The sequence below is a fragment of the Piliocolobus tephrosceles genome, chromosome 5 (assembly GCF_002776525.5).
Source record: "Piliocolobus tephrosceles isolate RC106 chromosome 5, ASM277652v3, whole genome shotgun sequence".
Taxonomy (NCBI): domain Eukaryota; kingdom Metazoa; phylum Chordata; class Mammalia; order Primates; family Cercopithecidae; genus Piliocolobus; species Piliocolobus tephrosceles.
In genome coordinates, this window is record NC_045438.1 from 138752717 (window position 1) to 138769377 (window position 16661).

The window sequence follows — 16661 nt, forward strand, 5'->3', positions numbered from 1 at the left end:
AGGTTACCATGACGATTACAAATACTATTCTATAACCCATTATTTTAACATGATAACACTGTTTGCATTAACAAACAAAAAGAAAACTAATAAAAACTCTACATCTTAACTTCATCCCCCCACTTTTTAACTTTTTGTTGTTTCTAGTTTTATCTTATTGTACTGACTATGTCTTGAAAAGTTGTTGTAGTTATTATTTTTGATTGGTTTATTATTTATTCTTTCTACTTACACACCACAGTTACAATGTTATCATACTTTAGGGTTTTCTGTGTACTTACTCTTAACAGTGAGTTTTGTTCCTTTAGATGATTTCTTGTTGCTCATTAATGTCCTTTTCTTTCTGACCGAAGTACTATCTTAAGCATTTCTTATGGGACCAGTCCAGTGTTGATGAAATCCCTCAGCTTTAGTTTGTCTGGGAAAGTCTTTATTTATGCTTCATATTTAAAGGATATTTTTGCTGGATATACTATTCTAGGGTAAAAGGTTTTTTCCATTCAGCACTTTAACATATGTCATGTCACTCTCTCCTAGTTTGTAAGGTTTCCACTGAAAAATATGCTGCCAGATATACTGGAGCTCCATTGTATGTTATCTGTTTCTTTTCTCTTGCTGCTTTTAGGATCCTTTCTTTACCCTTGACCTTTGGGAGTTTGATTATTAAATGTCTTGAGGTAATCTTTGGGTTAAATTGACCTGGTGTTCTATAACTTTCTTGTACTTGGATATAGATATCTTTCTCTAGATTTAGGAAGTTCTGTGTTATCCCTTTCAATAAACTTTCTATTCCTATCTCTTTCTCTATCTCTTCTTTAAGGCCAATAACTCCTAGATTTGCCCTTAAGAAGCTGTTTTCTAGATCCTGTAGGTATACATCATTGGTTTTTCTTTTTTGTCTCTGCTGAATGTGTATTTTTGCCTTTTCTTTATTTGACTGTGTATTTTTTCTTTCTTTTTTTTTTTTTTTTTTTTTTTTTTGAGATGGAGTCTCACTCCTTTGCCAGGCTGGAGTGCAATGGCATGATCTTGGCTCACCACAGCCTCCACCTCCCAGGTTCAGGCACTTCTCCTGCCTTGGTCTCCCAGGTATCTGGGATTACAGGCATGCACCACCATGCCTGGCTAATTTTGTATTTTTAGTAGAGAAGGCATTTCTTCATGTTGGTCAGGCTGGTCTCAAACTGCTGACCTCAGGTGATCTGCCTGCCTCAGCCTCTGAAAATGCTGGAGTTACAGGTGTGAGGTGAGCCACTGCGCCTGGCTTTGTTATTGTTAATAGTGCTGCAATGAACATACACTTGCATGTGTCTTTATGGTAGAGTGATTTATATTCCTTTAGGTAAATACCCAGTAATGGAATTGGTGGGTCAAATGGTAGTTCCATTTTTAGTTCTTTGAGGAGTCACCACACTGCTTTCCACAGTGGTTGAACTAATTTACACTCCTAACAACAGTGTATATGTTCCTTTTCTCCATAACCTCACCAGCATCTATTATTTTTTTACTTTTTCGTAGCCATCCTTACTGGCATGAGATGATGTCTCATTATGGTTTTGATTTTGCATTTCTCTAATGATCAGTGATAATTGAGGTCTTTTTTATATGCTAATTGACTGCATGTATGTCTTCGTTGAAAAGCATCTGTTCATGTCCTTTGCCCATTTTTTAATGGAGTGGGTTTTTTTTTTTTTTTTCCTGTAACTGTGTTTAAATTCCTTATAGATGCTAGATATTAGCCCTTTGTCAGATGCATAGTTTGCAAACATTTTCTCTCATTCTGTAGATTGTCTGCCCTGTTGATGTTTCTTTTGCTGTGGAGAAGCTCTTAAATCTGATTTGTCAATATTTGCTTTTGTTACGATTGCTTTTGTTGTCTTCATCATGAAATCTTTGCCAGATCCTATGTCCAGAATGGCATTGCCTAAGTTATCTACAGAATTTTTATAATTTTGGGTTTCAACTCTTTAAACCGTCTTAAGTTAATTTTTGTACATGGTAAAAGAAAGGGGTGGGGTCCAGTTACGATCTTCTGCATATGGCCAACCAGTTATCCCAGCACCATTTATTGAATAAGGAGCCCTTTCCCCATTGCTTGTTTTTGTCAACTTTGTTGAAGATCAGATGGCTGTAGGTTTGCTGCCTTATTTCTGGGCTCTCTATTCTGTCCCATTGGTCTGTGTGTCTGCTTTTGTATCAGTACCATGCTGTTTTGGTCACAGTAGCCTTCTAGTTTGAAGTTAGGTAATGTGATGCCTCCACCTTTGTTCTTTTTGCTTAGGATTGCCTTGACTATTCAGGCTCTTTGGTTCCATATGAATTTTAAAAGTTTTTTCTAGTTCTGTGAAAAATGTAATTGATAGTTTGATAGGAATAGCATTGAATCTATAAATTGCTTTTGGTAGTATGACCACTTTAATGATATTGATTCTTCCTAGCCATAAGCATGGAAAGTTTTTCAATTTGTTTGTGTCATCTCTGATTTCTTTGAGCAGTGTTTGTGATTCTCATTGTAGAGATCCTTTACTTCCTTGGTTAGCTGCAGTCCTAGGTATTTTATACTTTTTGTGGCAATTATGAATGGGATTGTGCTCCTAATTTGGCTCTTGGCTTGGCTATTGTATATAGGAATATTAGTGATTTTTGTACATTGATTTTGTCTCCTGAAACTTTGCTGAAATTGTTTATCAGCTGAAGGACCTTTTGGGCTGAGGCTATGGGGTTTTCTAGATATAGAATCATGTTGTCTGCAAACAAGGATAGTTTGACTTCCTCTCTTCCCATTTTGATGCCTTTTATTATTTTGGTTGCCTGACTGCTGTGATCAGGACTTTTAACACTATATTGAATAGGAGTGGTGAGAAAGGGCTTCCTTATCTTGTACCACTTTTCAAGGGGAATGCTTGTAGCTTTTGCCCATTCAGTATGATGTTGGCTGTGAGTTTGTTATAGTTGGTGCTTATTATTCTGAGTTATGTTCCTTCAACACCTAGTTTATGGGGAATTTTTAACATGAAGTGATGTTGAATTTTATTGAAAGGCTTTTTTGCATCTATTGATGTAATCATATAGTTTTTGCTTTTAGTTCTGTTTATGTGATGAATCACATTTATTGATTTGGGTCTACTGAACCAATCTTGCATTGTGGTAACGCCTACTTAATTGTGGTGGATTAGCTTTTTGATATGTTGCTGGATTCAGTTTCCAAGTACTTTGTTGGAGGTTTTGCATCAGTGTTCATCAAGGATATTGGTCTGAAGTTGTCTTTTTTGTTGTTGTTGTTGTTATGTCTCTGCTAAATTTTGGTATCAGGATAATGCTGGCTCACAGAATTAATTAGGGAGGAGTCCCTCCTCCTCAATTTTTGGGAATAGTTCCAGTAGGAATGGTACCAGCTCTTCTTTGTACATCTGGTAGAATTGGGCTGTGAATCTATCTGGTGCTGGGATTTTTTTCTTTTTTTTGGTTGGTAGGCTATTTGTTACTGATTCTATTTTGGAGCTCATTATTGGTCTGTTCAGGAAATCAATTTCTTCCTAGTTCAGTCTTGGGAAGGTGTATATGTCCAGGAATTTATCCATCTCTTCTAAATTTTCTAGTTTGTGTACAGATAGGTGTTCATAGTAGTATCTAATGGTTATTTGTATTTCTGTAGGGTCAGTGGTAATATCTTCTTAGTCATTTCTAATTGTGTTATTTGGATATTTTCTTATTAGTCTAGCTAGTGGCTTACCTTATTAATTTTTTAAAATACAACTCCTGGATTTGTGAATCTTTTTAATCTTTTTTCATGTCTCAGTCTCCAGTTTAGCTCTGATTTTGATTATTTCTTATCTTCTGCTAGCTTTGGGGTTGGTGTACTCTTGCTTCTCTAGTTCTTTTAGTTGTGATGTTAGGTTGTTAATTTGAGATCTTTCTAAGTTTGGGGTGTGGGCGTTTAGTGCTACAAATTTTCTTATTAATGCTGCCTGAGAGTCTTTTTTCTTACATTAGTCTGTTGTTAAAGCTCTTGACTGTATTTTCTATCTCATTCACTGAACTTCTGTAACTGTAAAATCTGATTTTTTTTCTTCAATATTTTATCTTTTTTCTATGTTGCCCAGGCTGGTCTCAACCTCCTGGGCTCTAGTTATCCTCCCGCCTTGGTCTCCCAAAGTGTTGGGAGTATAGGCATGATTACCCAGGCTTCTTTGGTTCTTTTACGATATCCACCCTTTGCTGGATTTCTTATTCAGATGATGAACTGTTTTTCTGGTTTTGTTGAAGTTGTCTATTTGTATTCTCCTGTATCTAGTTGAGTTTCCTTAAAATTATTATTTTGAATTTATTTTCAGAGAATTCATACGTTTTCACTTAGTTTGGATTGGCTACTAAAGAATTATTGTTTTAGTGTTATCATGTTTCCTTGTTTTTCACGTTTTTGCATTGTTATCTGTGCATCTGCTGGAACAGTCTCTCCTTCCAGTTGTGTAGAGTAGCTTTCATGCAGAAAAAGTTTCACCTGGAGATGGGTTTGAGGTGTCAGTTGGGTAGGATGTGTTGGCCTTGTTCTGGGTGGATGTAGTAATGTAAACTCTGTGCAGTTTATTTAGCTGCATTCAACATGGGAGATGTCTCTGAGTGCCTCAGTGGCTTGGGCTGCAGAGGTCTGTGGTGCTGTGCAAACTTAAGTGCTCCTCCCCTGAGAGCAGGACAGCTGGATGATCTACGCTGTGGGAGAAGGACAAGTCTGTTCAGCCTGTGTGTGATTATAATTAAAGCACATAACCATTAAACAAAAAGAGATTGGCAGATTCTCTGGTCCATGAGAAAAATCACAAAGAACATTATTAGCACATCTTGCCTTCTTTTCATTTCCTCACCTTTATTACCAATATTACCAGAAATTGTGGACTACCTTTCTAGGATCATAATTTTGATTTGTATTACTAGAGTTAAGCACCAAATCCTCGACTTCAGGTCTGTATCTCCTTATAATCTCTGCATCCTTTCCTACAGCACTGTGGGAATCTATGCAGTAGGTTGTTCTCAAGGTCACTTTTGTGGTAGGCAGACACAAAGATGGCCCCCAAAGGGCCTCATCTCCTGGTATTTGTGGCCTTATGTAATCTTTAGCCTTGGAGTATAAGCTGGACCTAATGCAATGGTTATAATAAGTAGAATATGGTAAGTATTCTAATTATGATGGAATACATATTTTGGAGACATCAGGGTTCAAATGTGTCAGGTTACTGTCCAAGCCAGGCTGGGAAAGCACAGACACCCCACAAAACTGATGGCAAATGGCCCTGTATTCCTTTTTTTGACCTGAGGGGTTGTTCCTCTCAGCCTCAGCCTCCACAGTCCTTGCTGTGATGCAGATTCAGAAGTAACCAATCCCAAGGGAGGACTCACACTGTATAGAGGATAGGGAAAACTATCATTATATTAACCACCAAACTTAGGAGTCAGAATGCTTCCACCCACTGCACCCTGGGTTGCAGTTTTACCAATTGCCAAGTACGGTGAGAGAACAAACACCCAACCAGCTATATGAAGCAGGTTTATTACATACAGATAGGCAGCAAGGGACAACAGAAGCCTAGAAGTCAGTCTATGAGCTAGTCCCGTCAGGTTCAAGAAGGTTGCCAATGATGGATGGAGTCTCAACTGCATGTGCCCTAATTGCACAACAGCTGAAGGTCCCCAAAAGGCAGCCTGACCAGGGTTGTATGCCTCAGGGGCATTGTGAATCACTGAAAAAAGCTTTGAAGGACTTCCTGCTTCCACAGGAGAGAGGAGCAAAAGCCCAGTCTGTCCCAGGCAGTTCCTCCCTAACTCAAAATGTTGCATTCCCTAGGAGGGACAGGAACAAAGTCTGGGGTGTTTCAGGTAGTTCCTGTGCATCTCAGGATATTTATTGCATTTCCAGCACATTCTAAAGTTATCCTTGAGAACTACAAGCAAGAATGAAGGAGAACTGTGTCAGTCCATGACCTCCTAAAGAAGTGCCCTGCATCTATCATCAGACAGCAGCAGCAGGAGGAAGATGAGGAGAGGCAGTGAGTCTTTTCGGCTCACTTACTTTTCGGCTGGGATGAATGAGGGATCTGGTGGTAAAGAGGAAAGGAAGTGAAGAAACAGAGACACAAATCTAACACCTGGTGAGTACAAATACTCCCCCAGGGAATCCTCCATGGCTAGAAAAATGGGGAAAATAACAATCTCGCTGTGCTGCCCCGTGCCCCAGCTTTCCCTTACTTCAACTCAGAATAAATATCCCAGGGAGCCCCGAGTGGTGAACACTGTCAATATGTCTCTGCTCATCTCCAGAACAGATTATCACAGCTCCTCACTCCCCGGAAGTCCTAATCTCTCTCTTCTTATTAGATAGGATATTAATTCAGTTGTGTGCAGCAGCAACCCAGACGGTCAAATAGGAAAGTAGTGTGTATGTCTCCCATGACAGTGAGGCAGACAGTCCAGGGCCACTTAAGGCATCTGCATTATGAAGTTGTCTAGGCAACTGGGCTCCTTTGGCCTTCCTTCTCTGCTATTATAATAATTATAAGGGTATTGCCCTTATTAGCATGACTTGGAGTACCCAAGACCATGTCTATGGTCCTTGAGGAGGGCAGGGAAAGCTGGGAAGGAGAAAAAGGCCCGGACCTTTAAGAGCAAAACCTACAGTTTCACATCTGCTTCATCTTATTAGCCAAAACTTAGAGCTAGCCTCAAGAAAGGCTGTAGAATACAGCTTTTAATCAGGGCAGCTATGTGCCCAGATAACTCCATTGGTGATACAGTTTACATATTTGTCCCTTCCAAATCTCATGTTGACGTGTGATCCCCAGGGTTGGAGGTGGGGCCTAGTGGGAAGTGTCTGGGTCATGAGGGTGTATCCTCATGAATGGTTGGGTGCCCCCCTCATGAATATGAGTGAATTCTCACTCTATTAGTTACTGCGAGATTTGACTGTTACAAAGAGCCTGGCTCCACCTCCTCTCTTGCTCACCCTATTGCCATGTAACACATCTGCCCCTGTTTGCCTTCCACTCTGATTGAGAGCTTTGTGAGGCCCTCAACAGAAGCAGATGCTGGTGCCATGCGTTGTGTCAGCCTGCAGAACTGTGAGCCAAATAAACATCTTTTTAAAATAAATTACCCAGTCTCAGGTATTTCTACATAGCAATGCAAAATACACTTGTACCAGTGGTGTGGAATAAGGATAATTTTTGCTATAATTTGCAAATTATAAAAAATCAGGGGCAATAGAATTATCAATATCTTGTCATTATCACTATCTTTTTCTCTATCATTATCAGTATCTTAAACAGAACCAGATTTGGATGTTAAAAATGGAATCTCAAAACATATCATTAAGTGAACATACAGGTGCAGATTCAGTGTGGTAAAATATCTGGGAAAAAAGGGAAACCGCCATCTATAATACTGTAGAAACTGGTAACTGTGGTTGTGTCCAGGCAGGGAATTTGGAAAAGCTGTTGGTGGGATAGAGGATGGAGTTTACTTTTCACTGTATACATATTTTTATTACACTAAGTTTTTAAACTTTGTGCATCTAATAGATATTCAAAAATAACTTTGAGGATGGGCACTGTGGCTCCTGCCTGTAATCCCAGCACTTTAGGAGGCCAAGGGATGCCGATCACTTGAACCCAGAGTTTGAGACCAGCCAGGGCAACATGATGAAACCGTCTCTAGAAAAAACTATGAAAATTAGCTGGGCATGGTGGTGTGTACCTGTAGTACCTCCTATTTGGGAGTCTGGGGGAGGAGGGTCGCCTGAGCCCGGGAAGGTTGTGGCTGCAGTGAGCTCTGATTGTGCCACTGCACTACAGCCTGGGCAACAGAGTGAGACCTTGTCTCAAAATAATAATAATTTTGAATTACAAAGTTGATTTAGTGATGGTGGTTCTTTAGAGATGCAGGAGGTCTGAAAAGTAACAGGGAGAAATATTAAGAGAGCGTGCTCTCCCAGGTTCACAGAGAACTCAAGAGGAGCCTTTCCAGTAACATGTTAGATTTTTGTATCCAGGGATTTGCTTTCATAAACGAAGCACACGTCTGCAGGTCATCTGGTCTAACTCAGGACCTGGGTTAAAATGACCTCGTTCAGTGTTGGTCCAACCTGTGCAAGACACTGTCCAGGGAAGAGGCCTGGCTACCCACTTTTCTTGGGGTCTCTGACCCCACTTCTGTCTTGCTAGATGACTGTCTTCTTCCCTCTTTGCTTGCAAGTTTTGGTGGAGCAGAAAGGCTCACATGGCAGGGAACTGAAGTCAGCCTCTGGCCACCAGGCCATTAAGACTGAGGATGTCAGTCTAACAGTTGTCAAGGAACTTAGTCCTTCCAACAATCACCTAAGCCTGGAAGTGGATCCTTCCCCATTTCAGCCTTCAGATAGAAACCAGCCATGGCAGATACTCTGATTAAAGCCTTGTAAGAAACTCTATGCAGAGGAAGCAGCACAGCTATGCCTGGGTTTCTAACCTACAGAAAATGTGAGATAATACACATTACTATAAGCTGCTACATTGGTGGTAATTTCTTACATAGCAATAGGTAACTGAAAAAACATTTCACAGCTTTCACTGAGTTAAGTTACCCTTAGAGCCAGTTAGAACTTCTCTCATCCCTTCCCTATGGCAGCCCTTATCTTTCTCCTAGGTTGACAACCCGCTTTCTTTTTACCAGTGTAAACATCAAGTTCTCTTACTATCTCAGTTGCTCTCCTCTCACATCATCCAGGAGACCCCACTAGAAAGTGGCAGAAAGAATGGAGGAAGTGGCAGCAGAGGCTTGGCTAGACTCCCCATCACGGTTCATTCTGTAATGCCAGTATTACCAGGGGTTCGGTTGGAAGAAGAGAAGGGGGCCAGCAGGGATTGGAAGGAGATGAGTGAACACCTGCAGGCTCTCAGGCCCACATGGGCTGTGTTCTCAGACTGTGAAATAAAAGGTGATGAATAGACTCTGCATGGCCACTGCTGGTCTTTACCCTTCAGCATTCTGGATAGTGCACATCATACACCCTGATGCAAACATCATTGACTCCCTCCAGGGCAGACATAACCCATCCTTTCCCCACCTGCAGCAAGAACACCCCATCAGCTGATGGGTCACCTTTTTTTTTTTTTTTTTTTTAGATGGAGTCTCGCTCTGTTGCCCAGGCTGGAGTACAGTGGCACAATCTCGGCTCACTGCAATCTCTGCCTCCCAGGTTCAAGCGATTCTTCTGCCCCAGCCTCCTGAGTAGCTGGGACTACAGGTGCACGCCACCACACCTGGCTAATTTTTGTATTTTCAGTAGGGATGGGGTTTCACCATATTTGGCCAGACTGGTCTTGAACTCCTGACCTCATGATCTGCCCACTTCAGCCTCCCAAATTGCTGGGATTACAGGCATGATCCACCCCACCTGACTGACTATGGATCACTTTGACACAGGATTTTTCTCAGCCACTTGCCAGTCCAAGACCTCTGAGGCTGGTGATTCCCCACACCCCACCCCAGGCCTCACTAGGGTGGGGCTCACCACAAGAGATGCCCCATTTACTCGGCCCATTGGGCCACGCCTGGCTTGCACTCCAGCGTGGATCCTGTGGCCGCCACAACTGCGTGCTCAGCCCCTGATGGGAGGGAGCGTCTGAGTAAGCAAGTGCACACCCAGCCAGCCATTCCAAGCTCCAGCACAGGAGCGGGCTCTATGTGGGGCTTGCAGCTGGATCCCCCTGGCATCCAGGTGAGGGGGTACTACAGGGTGGTGCCCAGGCAGCGGTGCCTGCAACTCTGAAGCCCCCGAGGAGGTGTTACAGCATGCTAATTAGCTCTTTTAGTCCCACGCATTAACAGCTCTGTCAGCTCTGTTGCCACTTCCCATCATATGGGGTGGCTGCCCTCAGCGGGCAGAGGGCCACAGTGGGTTCCCAGTTCTTGTCCCCTGTCCAAGAAAAATGAGGTTACACTGACAGTTGCAGGGTGAAGAGGGTAAAGAATAGCTTTATTGAGCAATGAAACAGCCATCAGCAGAGAGGGGATGCGAGGGTGGTTTCCTACCCCAACCTGAAGGCCAGGGAGTCCCTCTGTGTGTCTGAATCTTGGGCTTTTATAGGCACAGGTAGCACTGGAAAGGGCATCATTCAATTGGTTTAAAAGCATTATTCAGAAAGAACCAACTGGGAAAGAGTGGGCAAAAAGGAACAGAAATTCTCACTTTGAGTTGTGGGTTTCATCCAGAACAAGCAGCCCAGTGTTCAGGCTTCAGGCTGTTTTTGGCTTGAAGGTGCGATTTCACTGGGCACCTGCCCCTATCTGCCTAGGGATTTGCCTCCTGCCACTATCAACTTCAGGCCCCTCAGCTCCCTGTAGTTGCCCTCATGGGGACTGTGGCAAATGCAATAGACTCCAGTTCAGTCTCTGTGCCTGGAGAAGAAAAGGAAGCTGGTCAGAGCCCACAGGAGGTGACTCATAGGTGGCCAGTGGACAAATATGGGGGTCAGCAGGACAGCGTGGTTACTTGGGCTTAGCAGTCAGACTGTTCCCTTAGAATCATGAATCAGCCTACTGAGTGTCAACGAACCTCCTACTGACCTCAGTTTCCTTGTCTGAAAAATGGGGTTGAAAGTTGTCCCTATGTCATGGGGCTCTTGTGAAGTTTAAATGATTTAATTCCTGTAAATCCCTTAGGAAAGTGACTGACACTTTTATTAATGCAGAATTTTGTAAAAGGGAGGGACCCATCCATTTAGCTCCTGTTTCCTTATTCCAAGTGTGAAGAGGACCAGCTCTCCCCCACATTTATCCTGACCCCTCTTCCATGCCTGCAGGTGGAACGCTGTTCTGCCCCTTACAACCCACAGGGTGGGGGCAACCAAGAAAAGGCCAGGGTGGTGCCAGTATGAGGAAGTCACAGAGTAATACACACACACCCACCCACACATGCTATGCTTATATACATCAACGTGCAGACACATACATATACAAAAACCCATACATGGTTATAAACACACACATATATACAAATCTACATACATACAGATGCCTATACCTGCTTATACATCTACATGTACACACAGAGACACATGCACATTACACACTCCCTTCAGACTTGCCAATTCATTTCAAGCACTGGCTTATTCCCACTTAATCTCTTGTAAGCAACTTAGGAATCTGAAAGAGAAGGACCTGAGAATTTTTGTCCCATGAGAAACAGACCCATTTCCCCAGCACTCTGGGAGTTCCTGAGCCTCATGTAGCCCTGTGCTTGAAAGCTCATGGAGGAGCAGTAAAAAATGCTAACTGAGATCCAGGTCCTAGTATCAGGGGCAGCCACAGGAACTGGCTTTCCCTGGGTATTGAGGATCCGGGAGTCCAGAAGGTCTCCTTCCTCCGACCAAACCTGTGGCTGCTCAACCTCCCCTCCATAGCCAGGGGCCCCTTCCAGGCTTTGCTGCATAACAGGAGTCTCCACAGGGGCTCCAGAAGGAAAAGGGGCAGGAGTTTAACTGCTTCGGGTGAGGCATCCGTAGGTGAGAATAAGAAAACCCAGAGTAACATTCTGCATCTGAGCTCTTGTTCCTCCTGAACACAACTCCTATAACTACAGCCCCAGTGATCACAGCTCCAGCAACCACAACACCAGTGACTACAGGTCAGTGGTTACTTGTGGCTGGGAAATATTCCCCTGATAGGGATGGTGGGCTCAGAAGTTGGCTCTCAGAAGGGAAGGATAGGTGAGGGGTGCTGACCCCCCCGGCCTCAGCCCTACCTCTGCTGAAAATCTCCAGAAGGGCCCCTCCTCTCCTTTCCCTGAGAAGTGGCTCTGCTTACATCATCTCCTTACCCCATTTCAGGGTGAGGAGCCCCTCATGCTGTACATGGCATGTTTATCTTTGCTATTCTCCAGAAGGCACCACCACAGCCACTCCCTTCTAGAAGGTTCCATCTCCTGCAGGCCTGGTGTCCACAAGCTCTATGGTCCCTCTTCATCATGTTACCAGGTCAGTGTGATCTCCACAGGGCCCAGAACCCTAGAGTTCATCTGTGCACCGGCAGGCTCTGTGGAAGAGAAAGCAGAGAGGGCCCAGGCACAGGCCTGTTGAATGGTGTCTACTCCAATGACAAAGGCAAAGGCACCATAACTCTTGATGCTTTGGCTGCTGCCAGGGCAAGGCAGGGAGCATGCCTGAGGGAACCCAGCCTAAGCCTAGCAGGGATCCAGGGAAAGGGCCTTGGAGCTCAATGCACACATTCTCCTTCAGAGTAAGAACCTCTTCAAAATTTCTCTTATCAAGCCACCAGTCAGTGTTTCTAGATAAATGTTAGTTACTGAGATTTATAGCTGCCAGATCTCCAGTGGGAAAGGTCAGAAGTGTGAGAAACTTTTAAGAGTCCATAAAAAGAAGCCCAGTGGTCTCCTGGAAGCAGTTCCATCTTATCAAACACTTAAAAAAACGGGGCAGGTAGCACTGCCCAAGGGACGCAAGATGGGAAGCTCCCAAAATCCACATCTCTTGCTTGTGGGGGAGCCATCCTCAGCACATCGGCCCTACCCAACCAACAGCAGATACCAACATCCCTATGATGGATGAGCTATGGGGGAGTCCCCCCAATCTGGAGAATTGGCCCCCAATGGGGACGTGGGGAGGGCTGAGTTGGGGAGCTGTGGGAGGTCATTACCAGTGGGGCTCAAGCTTTCCCCTCCAAGCTCCAAGGATCTCCACAGCCACAGGATGCATTCCTTCTCCACTTAGATCTTGTCTCTCTGTGAAGTACCCATTTGCCTTCCATTTCTACTCGGTGTAGAATGTAGAGGGCAATGAATGAGACTGCGTATTGCAGAGGGTTCACATCCAAGCACAGGCAGTTGTAACTGTAGTAGCCACACCACCACTACCTGTGGTTCCTGCCCGCCCCTCCATTGCCCAGGCCAGGCAGTGTCAGTCTGGCAGACGCACCCCCAAGGACTCTCCCTCAGGGTGTCTGCTCCTCTACCCCACCCTTCTGCTCTCACAGCTGCTCCTTAGGTGACATTCACACTTAGACAAAGTTGTCTGGTCCCCTGATTATGATCTCCTTTACTTGCTGTCAGCTCTGCCTGGGAAGTGGTCTATGCTTAGTTCCAGAATACAAATGAAAAAGCACTGGACAGGCAGGTACAGTCTTGGGCTTTACCATGAACTGTGTTGTTAAGGCAAGTTGTTTAACCTCCACAGCTCTGTTCATCTTGTATATATGGGTCGGGGGGTGAAGACTATGAGCCCACAGGTCTGCTTCTGTGCTCACTGTAACAGATTCTAAGTGCAAGTCCCTGAAACAGGATCACAGTACACAACATTAACATAAGAGGGTACATTATGCATAGTACAGCTTTCCTTGAGGTTCTACAGAATGCAAACCTTAAGTACCAACCCTCTGCTGAAAAATTCTCTAATGAATTTCAAGGTTAATAAACTGTAGAAGTGTTCTGCCTAGAGTAGTCACATCCTTCTCTGGGGTCCCACAGTTCACAGGCTCAAAACTCCCAATCCAACAGTTACACACTGCACCAACTTTCAGATGGTCTCTCCTAGTAGGCAGTGAGCCCCTAGAAGGCAGGGACTATGTAACAACGACCTGGCAATTTTGTTGAATAGCTGCTCCTGTCAGGATCAGCTCATAAAAAGCCAAGCACTGCTCAGCTTTTATTATGCCTCTCATTGATTTATACCTTCATTTGGCATTCAAGAACTTGTTCCAATAGTGCCAAACAGTTGGGAGATATTTACTAAAAATTATTGAACTGCAGTCTATCCTCTGAATCCACTGTGCTCAATCCCATCACATACCCTGCTGCTTCCTAACTTCTAGCTGCTTGGAATGTCTTTCTTTCATTTTCTTCACCCACTCAAATGGTACATATCCCTCAGGTTCCATGCAAAGTTTCATCTTATTCATGAAACTCCCTGACCACTGGGATATCTGGCCTATGAACTTGAGCAAACTATTTCTCTGCATTTCATTTGGCATTTGAGGAGGGACTGGTCTCTGACGTCTCTTGGTATGCCTCACAGAGTCAGTAAAGTGTTCCCAGACCTATGGGTACCACCCCATATTGTTAGCTCTTTGAGGATACACATTAGATTATACTTTTCTGGTTCTCCACCCTGAGCACCCAAAAGGCAGATGATAGGTACATCTCAGCTCCAAAGAGACTGCTGAACACTGAATGAATTAATGTCACACAGAAACTGACCTGGTGACCAGTCTGGGCCAGCTCATTCACATGACTGTAGGGGCTGGCAAGCACATAATTTTCAGGTTAGACTGGCAGGCTGGAGACCCAGGGAAGAGCTGACGCTGCAGCCTGAGGTCACAGGTAGCAGTGTTGCTGGGTTGCTACACATTCTTTACTGTGAGATTTAGAAAAACTGTCAATTTATCATTATCCTAATATTGTCAAAACTTTTAGATAGCCTATTTGCTTTTCTTTTGTTCTTATTGTTGGTGTGTTGTTATTCCTGTGAAAATCATAATTGTGCAGTGTTTTGATATCTATGAATTCAAAAACTTAAACAGAATATTAAGAACAGTAATAATAAAGTGACAAGCTTTGGACACCTTTTTGTTTCTGAATATTGTAAACATGAATCTTCTGGATCTCAGAGGGAACAAGGAAGCAATGACATTAATAATGAATCATAATCTGGAACACCTGATATTGTACAAAAAGCGTAACAACTGGAAATGCCTTTGCAACTGCATAAGTTAGTTCAAGGAAACAATTTGCATTTCTAAAATTTAAAAAAATCCCCAATAACTTTTGACAAAACTCACAGATGGCTTATTATTGCTAGCAATGTCAATACTGGATGCAAATCATGCTCAAAAGCTGTGTGAATAGCCAAAAGTGCTAAGCACATTCTGTCAGTGCTCATAATTCAAGGAAAACATTAGCAAAATTCAAAGAGAAAAACTTGAAAAATATTAAGAACAGCTTTGTACAATAAAGTATTTGAAAAAAGCAACACACTGGAAAAATGCCATCAGATATTAGTATACAGTTTAGCCAAATGTGTAATTAAATACAGCATGTTACATCATTAAGTAGAAGCTTTTAAACAATTATACATAGTGCATATTATCACAGTATAGATTAATGGTTCTGCTGCTGGTTGCAAACCATATTCTACATAATAAGACAACTTTTGGAAAATTTATTAATCCAAGCAATAAATCATTATCAGTGAAGTGTCAACCATTTCACACAATGTATTTAAGTTTTAGTTCCTTAAATACTAAACATAAGACTTACAGGAAAATGAGTTTTTGTTGATCTGAGGAACTCAAACATACCAACCTTACTCATCAGTGCTCAAGAAAAATAGCTTTAATGTGAGATAGTTGTATGACGGTACAGATAGGGCCCAGTATATGCAACGAAGAAAGTTCAGGGTTTCACCAAAATTTTAGCAAAATTTCGGGGTTTAAAAATCTAGAATATTATCGCAGAAGTCACATGACTGTCTCACATTTACTCTTCCTCATGTCCTGATCCTGCTGACTTGTCCACATGGGTAACTAGGAAGCTGACACAACTATACTTCTTTGTTCACTTTGGTCACCACCATTAGCTCTGTTATTGGGTTGCCCATGTGTAGGCAGATTTCACGAAAATATCAGGTTCCCTAAGCAACATGAACTAGGAGGCTCAGAGAGGGGAGATTTCCTTAGTCACTGACTTAGTGAGGGATTGACTCAAGATTCCCAGGCACTAGACAGAAGTAGTCGGGAAAGGAATCATTTCCTGATTGCCTGTTGGGGAAAAAAGAAACTATTCTTTGGATAGAACTGTCTGGATGGACTCTAACACAGTAAAGTGAAGGCAGTGCATTCTTCTTCTCAGAAGGACAGCAAATGGGGCACCACGCACCCCACAGAGGGGCTGTCCTGCAGTCCTTACAGGAGTTGCCAGGCTCCCAGAATCTCCTCCTGCTGCTATCCCCACCCTGCCTGAAAGAGGTGAGGAGGATGATGGGGAGGGAGGCAAACAGACTCAGGATAAGAGGAGTGAGTGCCATGGTAAAACCAATTACTTAGTTAAACCTTTGGCTAAAACTCTAGGAAGGGAGGCACAAAATGGAACAGTGTTTTGTTTTTTTGTTTTGTTTTTTTTTTTTGCTTCTCTAGGTGAAGGTTTAACTTCAGCATGGGTAAAACTATTCTTTCCTTCTTTTTTTTGTCACAGAGTTCTCACCACCTCCTCCCAGGCTAAACCCTTCATGTTGCAGGAGACAGAGAATCCCAGGTAAGACCTGGACTTTTTCTCCCCACTCCCTTCCTTCCTTTTTTCACCGTGTGTGTTCAGGATAAATTACCTTGGTTTTGTTTCTGGAGGGAAAAGGGCAGAGGCCCTGACTTGAATCTCAATCACATTTCTGCACACAGTACCTGAGGAGACAGAATAGCAGAGGGGTGGGAACAATTAACATTGCTCTATGGGCTTTAGAATGGAGAAAACATAATTCCCACTCTTTTTTCATTTACCCAAATCCAACTTCAGTTTTCTCTCCAACTCTCTAAAACCACCACCAATACTATTATCATATCATGTGTAGCTACTTGGGGGGTGGTGAAAGGCCGAGTGTGAATCATGTTCAGATAGCAGGGTGTTAAACGAA

General features: G+C 43.1%; 1 long non-coding RNA gene across 7 annotated transcripts in view; it reads right to left on the bottom strand.

The window, feature by feature from the left end:
* Positions 1 to 9982: 9982 nt before the first annotated feature.
* Positions 9983 to 16661, bottom strand: part of LOC111527834 — a 39374-nt gene continuing 32695 nt past the window's right edge. Inside the window, exons 4-6 of one of the 7 annotated variants that reach the window (XR_002726783.2) lie at positions 16359 to 16431; positions 14237 to 14393; positions 9983 to 13312 (exon numbers count right to left, since the gene is read on the bottom strand). This is a non-coding gene — a long non-coding RNA (uncharacterized LOC111527834). Of the gene's footprint in view, positions 16432 to 16661 lie in introns of all 7 variants that reach the window. The other 6 variants (XR_003307079.1, XR_002726785.2, XR_003307078.1 and 3 more) reach the window with 6 other exon arrangements.